An 11,210-nucleotide genomic window follows, 5' to 3' on the forward strand; every position below is an offset into this window, starting at 1 on the left:
ATGCAGGGACAGTTGTTTATAGGCATTTTTACATTATTTTTAGTGTACAACCATCCAAAAGGCATTTAGCTCAGTGTTACTGCAACAACCACACAGTACTGAATGTAGGGTTTCCTGTTTCATTAGAGATTTCTCTGCAGTGGTGTTTTCAATACAAGGAGTGTTTTCTATAGTTATTTTCTTTATTTTGAGGGCTTGCTATAATATCCTGCACAACTCTAAAAATACATCAAATTAACCTCCCACCAAAGCACAATACAGACACTTCCATTGGCTGTAACATTACTGCTAATACTGCAACATTCTTCCTGAGGGGAACCACACACATTAACAATAATAACACATGTTACAAAAAACTACACCAAACATATTAAGCTCAACATTTTTGTATAATAATTTTTAGAAACATGAATGACCAAAAATGGTTCTAGGATAAAAGAGGAAAAAAATGACAGAACACTACAGCATAACAGTACAAATGGCAGGTGTGTCTCTTTTCTCTTATTCCTTATTTGCAAGGATTAAAGCTGTTACCTTAGAGATCACAAGAAGTGGGACGGTACAGTTTGCTAAGCTGCCGGTACACGTAGGATGGTGCAGTACCTCGACTGAAATAAAAGAGATTTAAATGGTCAGCAGCCATTATTTAAAGCTAAGTGCAAGATAAACAGGGTACAGTAAAATCCCTCTTATCCGGCATCAACGGGACCGCCGACTGATCTGATGGTACTGATCTGATAGTATCTAGCTCCACATGAGACAACAACAGGTTGAGGTTTGAGAAAGGACCATCCAACACTCAACACGAGGAATGTATATCCACCTACACGAAATAAACATGTGGAAAAGGAATGTATCAAAAACTGGAATCAAGAATTTCTGTGAGAATAAAATGGTATGTACTTTTGTGATACCTTCCCTGTTCAATTTGCAACAGTAAATATGTTTCAAATACTGCCCCACTGAAAGAGGTATCAGGATAATGACTAACAAATAAAACTTACTGAAACAGAATAAAACTTTGGTGGTGAGGCAAGAGAGGCTGCACCAACAAAGGTCTCAATGCCTCCGTTGGTCACCACCGTCTCGGTGCCAACGATGACCTTTGATGACCTTGTTGACACGTGACATGATGGGGAACACTGCAGAGTCTTGAATTAATGTTGTCTCAATTCCAGCAGTACATAAAGCTTTTGCCACTGGGTGACCCTGCACAAGTAAAAGATGTATTGAGAACATAAGAACATAATAAAATAAAGGAAGCTGCAAGAAGCCATCACCCCTACATGTGGCAGTCCCTGTGTTATGTATTGTGCACATCAGACACGATGACGTGAAAGAGACGCATAAAACACCTTGCATCATATTTAGGGGCACGTTCGGCAACAATAACGTGGAATTTCCTTTGTGTGGCTGCCTTGGTCAGGAAGGCCAAGACCAGTGGACACATTGCACACGTCACAATGACCTCATCATTGTGAATCTTGCTTACACCTTGGGCAGCTATCAATTCTTGGCTGAAATAAAAGGAATCAATATAATACTGGTAACAAACAATGTCAATGTCCCAAATGTCAGTGTAATCTTTACTCTACCTTTGTTCAACCTCAGCTTTCTGTTCACCAATGGCCTCAAGTACTCTGTCCTGCAGCTCTGGAATAACCTCCGTGCATTTTGGGAGATCTCCACATGCAGGGTGAGTCTACTAGCATGGACTGTGAGAGGCTTGGGTACTCCACACCTTGCTTCTCTCCACGTGGTGTGTTGTGTTCGTCAATTACTATCTGCGTGAAGAAGAAAAATAACTTAAATAAATAAATGAGATACACACACACACACACACACACACACACACACACACACACACACGAGGGCAGACAGGCAAAATACGTAGAGAGAGAGAGAGAGAGAGAGAGAGAGAGAGAGAGAGAGAGGCTGTACTTAAGCAATTATATCTTTCCATACCACACACACACACACGCACACGAACGTTTCCCTAAGGGCTCTCCTTGACACACAGAGAAAGGCTGGTAATTCTCTGTTGATCATTAGCTACAGTATGGAAGCCTCTGTTATACTTGGATATCTCTGTGAAGTATTGTTGTTTTTTAACGTCAAATGGTAAATACTTAATAATGATAAGCTGAGATATAACACAGTATTAAGCCAAGCCTTCAATTCACACAAGTTTTTCAATGATTTCACATTACGCCACACAAGGGACGAGACATTGCAGCGTAAGCCCCGCCAGGACCAGTTTGAATTTAGCGCTTCAATCAGTAACGTCTAGATACTTTGACAATTACAGTTATAATGGCCTGAGATTTATTTTTACACGCTTATAATTCTTTATATTTAATTTTCTATTAGTTTAGTACAATATAAAAGAAGTTGGTGCTTGTTATTTAAAGCTAAAAGTGTTTGGGTGCGTACTGTGCGGAGCAGGCTGGGAGGGATGACACAGTACCAGACGCCAGACACGCCAGACGGAAAGGCATTGTGTTCAAAGGGTGCCATAAACTGCTGCTTTATTTAATGTGGGACGACACAGCACCGGACGTCAACAGCAAGGCACTCTGTTCCAAGGGTGCCATAAACTGCTGCGTTATTTAATGTATTTTCGCAGAACAAGACAGTGACAGGGGCGTGGCTTCCTGGATGTGCTGGTTCAAGCTTGGTGCCTGCCGGGAGGTGCCTACAGGGCCACCAAGGCTAATATTGGTAAGAAACTCGCCCACCACTTGTCCAGCCAGGTAATTTGCACAGTCTGATGTAATAGGCGGTACGTGTCACCCACAACAACACAGGGCTGTCAGGTCAGTGGTTAATCTTACTGTTTATTTATTGTTAAGCCTCGTATTTCATGTTTTTGCACCTCGTTAAGAATATATTGATGTGACTCAGCATTCCACGGTGCCACAAGCGCTCCAAGCCTCCACCACAAAACTCTTACTAATTAACCATGACAGGAATTATAAAGACGTCAAAAAAATACACTTAACTAATGTTATCAGCCGAGGTGGAGGCAGCCTTCCCCATTTGTCCGCCAATATCTGCTTCATTTCTCACTTATTGTAAGCCTAACACGTCACTAAGTGGAGCCACATAACTAGGCTTTCATATCCGCTAGCTAGATATATCTGCCATTGCCTCATTTAGTTACGATGGAAGAATAACAGGCAAAATAGCGGCCGTTCTCTCCACTGACAAGGGCCGCCATGATGCCTGGCTACCTCTGCCAACCTGCTTCAACCTGTGGGTTCCAATATTTTTTTATTTTTTTCTTAACTTCTTTATTCTGCTGGTATAGCATGTTTTTTATGGTTTATAAAAATAATTATTTGCTTTAGAAGTATTTTCGTGGCTTGTGTTGAGTTGTGTTCAATTTTGTGTTGCTTGCCGAAAATGCGGGGTGTTTTTTTAGCAGTATTTTGACAAACTTGATTTTTTATTTCACGTTCTAACTACGTCTTTTGTATTTCTAAAAATTGCTTATGATTTTTAAAATGTTTTTTGGTTCCTGTTGAGAGAAATAAGTGGACTTTAAAAATGGTTTATGGTCCTGTTAAAAGTTGTTATTACAACACTTTTTGTGTTATTGTCTCTCTATTTGAGCTTGTAACTAACTTTTCATTGCTTGAAAAAATTGTTTGTATGTTTTAAAGTGTTTTATCTTGTTGTTGAGTCAAAATAGGTGGACTTTTCAGTGGTTTTTAATCGTATTTAGGTTCAACACTTGGTTTTTACACAATTTCGGTTTTATTTGTTTACTTCTTGTTCCAGGTCACTTTTGATGGTGTAAGATGATAGTTCAGATTTTTTAAAATTTTTTACGTTCCTAAAAATTCAAATGTTGTGGACTTTTCAATGATTTAAATTGTGCCGAATATTTCAACACTTTTTCCATATTTAATTTGGATATTTTTTAAATACTACTCAGGCTAGAGCTGTTTTAATATTGTGGATATTTGTTTAAGTATTTATCAAGTCAGAATATATAAGGCATTCCAGCCTAGCTCCATTTTTTCGAGGGGTCAATTTCGAAATGAAATCCGTTACGGTACGTAAAATTGCCGTGACGTCACGGCCGCCATCATGGACCAGGGACCTTGATCGGCTCCGCTGTCTCCTCGGTAATATTTATCGTATTTTGCAGTGTTTTCCTGGTGTTTCCATGTCTTTCTAGACTCAGACGTGTAGATAAGACTAGAATGAGTAAGAAAATAAGAGAAATAGAGGAGGAAGATGAAGGGAGAAGGAATAGAGGAGGTGGTAAAACAGAAAAATGCTAAGAAAACAATATTTAGCTTAATTTTCCCTGCTGCCCTGTCTGTCTTGGTAGTATTTGTCTTCCCTGACAGTGCTTCCAGTGTATTTGGTGTGTTTAAGAGGTGTTGGAGTGTGTCTGGAGGTGTTTAGGGAGTGTTGCAGTGTGTCTGGAGGTGTTGAAAGGGTGTTGAAGTGTGTGTTTTAGGGATTTGGTGATGTTTGAGTCAATATTTAGCGTTCCTGGTGTGTTTTGGGGTGTCTTAGGCTTGTTTAGGAGTGCTTTAAGTGTGTTTTGGACTGTTTTCAATGTTTTGTGATGTTTCAAGTGTATTTTAGGATGTTATGGACGAGTTTAGGTGTGTTTTGTGTGGATACCGGGGAATTTTGGGTGCGTTTGTGGGTATTTTATGTCAGTCTGGGTGTTTTGGGGTGTTTTAAGTGTGTTTTGGGCCGTTTTCAGTGTTTTGCGATGTTTTAAGTGTGTTTTGGGATGTTGTGGATGAGTTTGAGTGTTTTTTGGGTAGGTACGGTGTGTTTTGGATGCGTTTTAAGTCCATTTGGGTGAGTTTTGGAGTATTTTAAGTGTGTTTGGGGATATTTTGGTGCACTTTCGATGTGTTTAGGGTGTTTTTTGTGCGTTTAAGAGTGTTTAAGGTGTTTTAAGGTGTTTTAGTGTGGTTGGAGTTGCTTTTGAGGTGTTTTGGCTATGTTATAGGCATGTTGCAGATAAGTACTGGGTCTTTGAGGGTAGAAGTGGTGTGCTGGAGGTAAAATAAAAGGTTCTGGAGTGTTTAAGGGGGGACTGTGATAGTAGAAGCGTGTCAGGGGTGTTATAGCGTGTGTTATGATGTATGAAGCTTCTAGATGCACGTGTGTGGGATGTCTGGGTCTGTACGAGGTGTTGTGGTGTTGGAGTCCTAGCAGGGGAAGGTACTGGAGGTTGTAGTGATGGGTAGAGGGTAAAAACAGAGGTACACTTTAGGTTAGGTAAGGTTAAGTGTTCATTGGTGTTGATTCAGTAATACGATCTTTTTTTCTTTTAAGATACAAATGTAGAGGGACGAAATAGGGAAGCAGGAAGACCACCACCACCACCACCATCACCACCAGCAGTGTGGAAGAAAGTTTAGGCAAGCGAAGAAAGTTGGAAAATTAATAATTAAACGCTTGCTGTCTTTTATTATCTTGAGTATAAAATGGTTATATGACAATCTCTCTCTCTCTCTCTCTCTCTCTCTCTCTCTCTCTCTCTCTCTCTCTCTCTCTCTCTCTCTCTCTCTCTCTCTCTCTCTCTCTCTCTCTCTCTCAGCTTTGTATTAGTTACCCGTTGACAGAAGTGACAGCCGCGTTTTCTCTTGTCAAATGTAAACAAAGCGGTAATTTCCTTCTAGCTGGTGATAAAACTCTTTCTCGCTCTTCCTCACTCTCCCACGTCACGGAAGCAGTGTGTGTGTGTGTGTGTGTGTGTGTGTGTGTGTGTGTGTGAAGAAGAAAATGTTATATTATATCTACGTGTTTAAAAGTTTCCTTCATTTAAGTCCAAAGAGGCTGGCTGGCTGATGCTAAGGAAGGAAGAAAGGGGTGGTGTTTAGGGGTCTGGGATGGAAAGCGAGTGATGTGTTTTGTAGCCTTCAGATAAAAAATATTAACAAAGTTTACACAGTGGGAAAATTTTGGTGGTGAGAGAGAAAATGACTAAAATATTACCTCAAATTTAACCTAACGTGGTGGAGCTTCACACTCCTCAGCTGACCCTAATCAAACCAAGCCTAACCCAAAGAAGCCTACCCTAACTTGTGTCTGGTGCTTCCTCCTCCCAAAGACTGGCTATCTTGTGTCTTAATCCCAAGCTGGCCTAACCAAACTTTACCTAACCTAACCTAAGCAATTCTAACCTAGCCAAACCTTACCTAAGCAAGCCTAACCTAGCCAAGCCTTACCTAACCTAACCTAACCTAGCCAAACCTTACCTAAGCAAGCCTAACCTAGCCAAGCCTTACCTAACCTAACCTAACCTAACCTAACCTAACCTAGCCAAACCTTACCTAAGCAAGCCTAACCTAGCCAAGCCTTACCTAACCTAACCTAACCTAACCTAAAGAAACCTATCCAAACCTAACATAACCTAGCCTAACCAAACCTAACCTAACCTACATCCTCTTCCCACGGCCCCACTTAACCAAACCTAATGTAACTTTCAGAGCAACGGCAACCCTCTGATCCGGCAAGCAAGTTGGCGGCAGCGATGGCGGTGGCGGCGGCAGTGGTGGTGAGGTGGACGGCAGGGACAGAGGGGCAGTACAGGCTGCGGACATCAAGGAGAAGGTGAGCAGGGTGTTGTGTTGGTGTGTGTTGGTGTGTGTTGCTAAGCTGAGATGCAATATTTGTCACTCAACACTCGTGCAACACTGCCTCCATGCACAAGTGTGTCGGGAAAATGATTTAAAGTCGTAAAAATGTTCTTGTTTTACTTTATTTATTTATTTATTTATTTTGTTTTATTTTTTGTATATATAGGAGGGACACTGGTCAAAGGGAACTAAGTACAATAAGAAAAAAATACTGAGAAAAAATAAAAGATAAAAAAGACCTCACTTAACCTAACCTAACCTAACATAAGCTAACTTAACGTAACATAACTTAGCCTAACCTCTTTTAACCTAACATAACTTAACCTAACTTAACTTAACCTAACCTAACCTAACTTAACCTAACCTCTTTTAACCTAACCTATTTTAACCTAACCTAACCTAACTTAACGTAACCTCACTTAACCTCACTTAACCTAACCTAACGTAACTTAACCTAACCTAACCTCACTTAACCTAACCTCACTTAACCTAACATAACCTAACCTCACTTAACCTAACGTAACCTAACCTAACCTAACACCCACAGAGGAACGCACGGACAAGCAAGGTGTTATTCGGCAGTCTGATCCTGGACCTGCTAGGCTTGAAGGTGGTGCTGCCCGTGTCTTCTGCTCTCCTCGACTGTTACTCCAAGCACAACACCAGCGGCTTGTATTCCTCTCAGCTCTCCTGTGTGACTTATTCGCGGCCTCGGCTGTCTACGCACGCACTCTCACTGTGGCTAACATAATATTCTTTGCTGTCTTCTTCCAGGAATCGCTGCCTGAGGTGTGTGTGTGTGTGTGTGTTTGTGTGTGTGTGTGTGCGTGTGTGTGTGTGTGTGTGTGTGTGTGTGTGTGTGTGTGTGTGTGTGTGTGTGTGTGTGTGTGTGTCTCATTTATTTTTTTTATTATGTATATTTTTTTTGTTTTTGTATAATTTTTGCTTATTTTTTTTTTCCTTTCATTTTTTCTTTCTTTGCTTATTTTGTAATTTGTTTGTATTTCCTTGTGTCTCTGAATGTTGTTAAAGAGAGGTGCATTGTGAGTAAAGCATCATTTTCTCTTTCCTTTCCTCATTTCTTTACTTTTTCCTCTTATTCCTTCCTTTCTGTCATCATTACAAACCCTTTCTATTCATTACAAACCCTTTCTCTCATTTTCCTTACCATAAACCATCAAAACATCTTAACAATCTCATTTAAATCACTTTTCTTTTCATTATCATCTGTTTGTTTACATTCTCTTGCTTTCTTTCACTTATTAATTCATTACACTCCTGTTTGTGTGTTTAGGAATGTTTTGAGATATTTTGGGGTGTTTTGGAGGTGTTTTGGGGTGTTTTTTCAAGTGTTTTGAGGTAAATTGTCTGTTTTTGGGTATATTTGTCTGTTTTTGTCTGTTTTTTGGGTATTATTGGGGTTTTGGAGGTGTTTTGGGGGTGTTTTTGCATGTGTTTTGAGGTAAATTGTCTTTTTTGGGTATTTTTTGGGTTTTGGAGATGTTTTGGGGGTGATTTTGCAAGTGTTTTGAGGTAAATTGTCTTTTTTGGGTATTATTGGGGTTTTGGAGGTGTTTTTTCAAGTGTTTTGAGGTAAATTGTCTTTTTTTGGGTATTATTGGGGTTTTGGAGGTGTTTTGGGGGTGTTTTTTCAAGTGTTTTGAGGTAAATTGTCTGTTTTTGGATGTTTAATGGTGTTTTTGGAGTGTTTTGCAAGTTTTTGAGGTAAATAGTGTGTTTTGGGGTGTTTAATGGTGTTTTGAGAGTGTTTTGCAAGTGTTTTGAGGTAAATAGTGTGTTTTGGGGTGTTTAATTTTGTTTTGGGAGTGTTTTGCAAGTGTTTTGAGGTAAATAGTTTGTTTTGGGGTGTTTAATGGTGTCTTGGTGGTGTTTCAGGGTTATATAGGGGTGTTTGGGGGTGATCTAGGGTAAGTAGTGTTATCAAGGCTGTAGTGGAAGTTACTGTGGGTTTTCAAAGGGTGTTTCCATGGTGATTCACTTGTATTTTATCCCTTGTACAGTAAAACTCCCTTTCCCTGAGTTGGCAACACTGTTTGTTTACGTTCGCTGTTGTCTCGTCGTGTGTGAGTCAGATTTGTGTCTTGTTCTTCCACTGCAGGGCAGAAGGAGGAGGGACATCGGTGCCAGTTTGACCGAGGCTTGGGAGGTGATCAATCCTAGGGCTCTGTTCTCCGTCAGCTGTGTCAAGGGCCTGGGCAGAGAAGGTGTGTGTGTGTGTGTTTGTATGTTCAGTATTGTGTGTTTGTTCGTGTTTGTAGTATTGTGTGTGTGTGTGTGTGTGTGTGTGTGTGTGTACTAGCAAATATTCCCTTATGTTTACTCCTGAAACACAAACACACACACACACACACACACACACACACACACACACACACACACACACACACACACACACACACACACACACACACACACCCTGAGTCTGTCCAGAATATCCACCAGGCACCGAGAGGCTCTGGAGAAGTTTGGAAGGGGACTACTGCATCATCCGCGTCTCAGAAACATGCTGCCGCCCGATGCGCCTCGCCCGGTCCGTGCCACCAGACACCACAACAGAATAACGCCCCTGAAGGCGCCGCGCACGGACCGGTACAGACTCAGTGCGATTCCCACCATGGTGCGAGCCATCAATCAATATTATTTCCCTCCTAGATTAGACTTACCTTTAGGATTAATGTTAAGTTTTTCCCCATCCCCTATGTACATTTTCAGTTTGTCAACTGCCTAAATAATAAACCGTTTATTATTATTATTATTATTATTATTATTACCACCTCCTGTTCCTCCTCCTCCTCCTCTCCCTTCATTCATACACACACACACACACACACACACACTACCTCCCGTTCCTCCTCCTCCTCCTCTCCCTTCATTCATAAACATCTGTCTTTCTCTCTCTCTGTAGAACGCATGAAATTAATACAATTTAGCCGAGTTTACTTCCTCTACCTGTTCCTGTATTCCAGCCTGGAGTTAACGCTGATCTTCGCGACCCACCACAAGCATAGTTACGACTCGTTGGCGCAGGACCGCAAGTTTTCCTTCCTGGGCCTGGTCATGGCAGTTACACAGAGAGGGTTTATGCAAAGTGTTAAGACTGGAACTGAAAAAGCAACTGCCAATTAGGTATGGTGTGTTCTGGGGTTTGTGTGTGTGTGTGTGTGTGTGTGTGTGTGTGTGTGTGTGTGTGTGTTGGAGAGGGTTTGTGTGTGTGTGTGGCCGGGAAAGGGTTGCCTGTGTGTGTGTTTTCAAGGGTGTTTTCATGGTTCGAGTTTAACAGGGTGTAGTGGAAGTTACTGAGGTTTTCAAGGGTGTTTTTCATGGTTCTTGTTTAACAGGGTGTAGTGGAAGTTACTGGGGTTTTCAAGGGTGTTTTCATGGTTTTTGTTTAACAGGGTGTAGTGGAAGTTACTAGGATTTTCAAGGGTGTTTTCATGGTTCTAGTCTAACAGGCTGTAGTGCAAGTTACTGGGGTTTTCAAGGATGTTTTCATGGTTCTAGTTTAATGGGCTGTAGTGGAAGTTACTGAGTTTTACAAAGTATATTTTCAAATCTATATTTTTACTGTGTAGAATTACAATATAAAACAACAGGATTTATCAGTAACAGTTTAAGTAACAATTAGTTTAAGATCATATTATTTTCTTTTCCTTGCATTTAATCATTGTATGCCTGTATCTAATTCATGTTGGTTTCACAGGCACACACCTACATTGTGATGCAGCTCCTTGGAGGTGGAGGGCTGGCTGCCTCAGAGGATCAGGAAACACGAGAGGTTCACAGAGGCTCGCCTCGGGCTTCGGTCGTCGTGAGGAACCTGGTGTCAGCAGTTCACTACGTGCACAGGAAAAGCATCAGTGTTCACGGAGACCTAAAGCCAGACAGGGGTGAAAAGGGTTGGTGTTGAGGATAGAAAGAAAAGAAAAGAAAGGAAAGGTAAAAAAAGGAAGTTTTTTTGCATTGATTTTCCATCTGCTTATTTTAAAGAATTTATTGCATGGAATATTATTGATCTCCATCATTTGTATGGCCTTTATAATAAAAAGTATGAATTTATTCCATTCAGATATTATCCTTCTCCGAGGCCATTCTAATCTAAACATCTTTTCACGGAATCTCTTGTTCAAGGATTCTTCTGAAGATTCAGTTATTAAGATTGTGGATTTTGGGTTTGCACATTTGATGCCTGACAAGGAAAAGGATGGCAGCACGAAGACACCGTGCTTCACTGTTCACTATGCAGCGCCAGAAGTGTTGCTGCAAGCTGTGCAGAAGGGAGCAAATGGTACCACTTGAACATTCATGCACTGGTTGAGTATCTTGTGTGTAATTTTATGATGAAAGGTTTTTAATGCAGGGACAGTTGTTTATAGGCATTTTTACATTATTTTTAGTGTCTAAACATCTTTTCACGGAATCTCTTGTTCAAGGATTCTTCTGAAGATTCAGTTATTAAGATTGTGGATTTTGGGTTTGCACATTTGATGCCTGACAAGGAAAAGGATGGCAGCACGAAGACACCGTGCTTCACTGTTCACTATGCAGCGCCAGAAGTGTTGCTGCAAGCTG

The 11,210-nt window shown here is 40.9% G+C and overlaps 2 long non-coding RNA genes across 13 annotated transcripts; one reads left to right on the forward strand and one right to left on the reverse strand.

Annotated features, from left to right (window-relative positions):
* Positions 1-163: 163 nt before the first annotated feature.
* Positions 164-2,571, reverse strand: LOC135088962 (uncharacterized). 2 transcript variants are annotated; one of them, XR_010261334.1, is made up of 5 exons: positions 2,434-2,571; positions 1,596-1,784; positions 1,356-1,517; positions 1,005-1,209; positions 164-608 (listed from the first exon to the last, which is right to left on the reverse strand). It is a non-coding gene; the product is annotated as an uncharacterized LOC135088962 (long non-coding RNA). The 2 variants fall into 2 exon arrangements; XR_010261335.1 differs by having other exon boundaries at positions 1,596-1,780; positions 2,434-2,550.
* LOC135088958 (uncharacterized) lies at positions 2,443-10,697 on the forward strand. Of its 11 annotated transcripts, none has more exons than XR_010261320.1 (8): positions 2,449-2,721; positions 5,314-5,399; positions 6,471-6,594; positions 7,168-7,409; positions 8,740-8,845; positions 9,072-9,258; positions 9,608-9,767; positions 10,342-10,697. It is a non-coding gene; the product is annotated as an uncharacterized LOC135088958 (long non-coding RNA). The 11 variants fall into 11 exon arrangements; XR_010261311.1 differs by having other exon boundaries at positions 9,084-9,258; XR_010261321.1 differs by having other exon boundaries at positions 9,084-9,230.
* Positions 10,698-11,210: the final 513 nt, after the last annotated feature.

This window comes from Scylla paramamosain, chromosome 32, assembly GCF_035594125.1.
Source record: "Scylla paramamosain isolate STU-SP2022 chromosome 32, ASM3559412v1, whole genome shotgun sequence".
Lineage (NCBI taxonomy): Eukaryota > Metazoa > Arthropoda > Malacostraca > Decapoda > Portunidae > Scylla > Scylla paramamosain.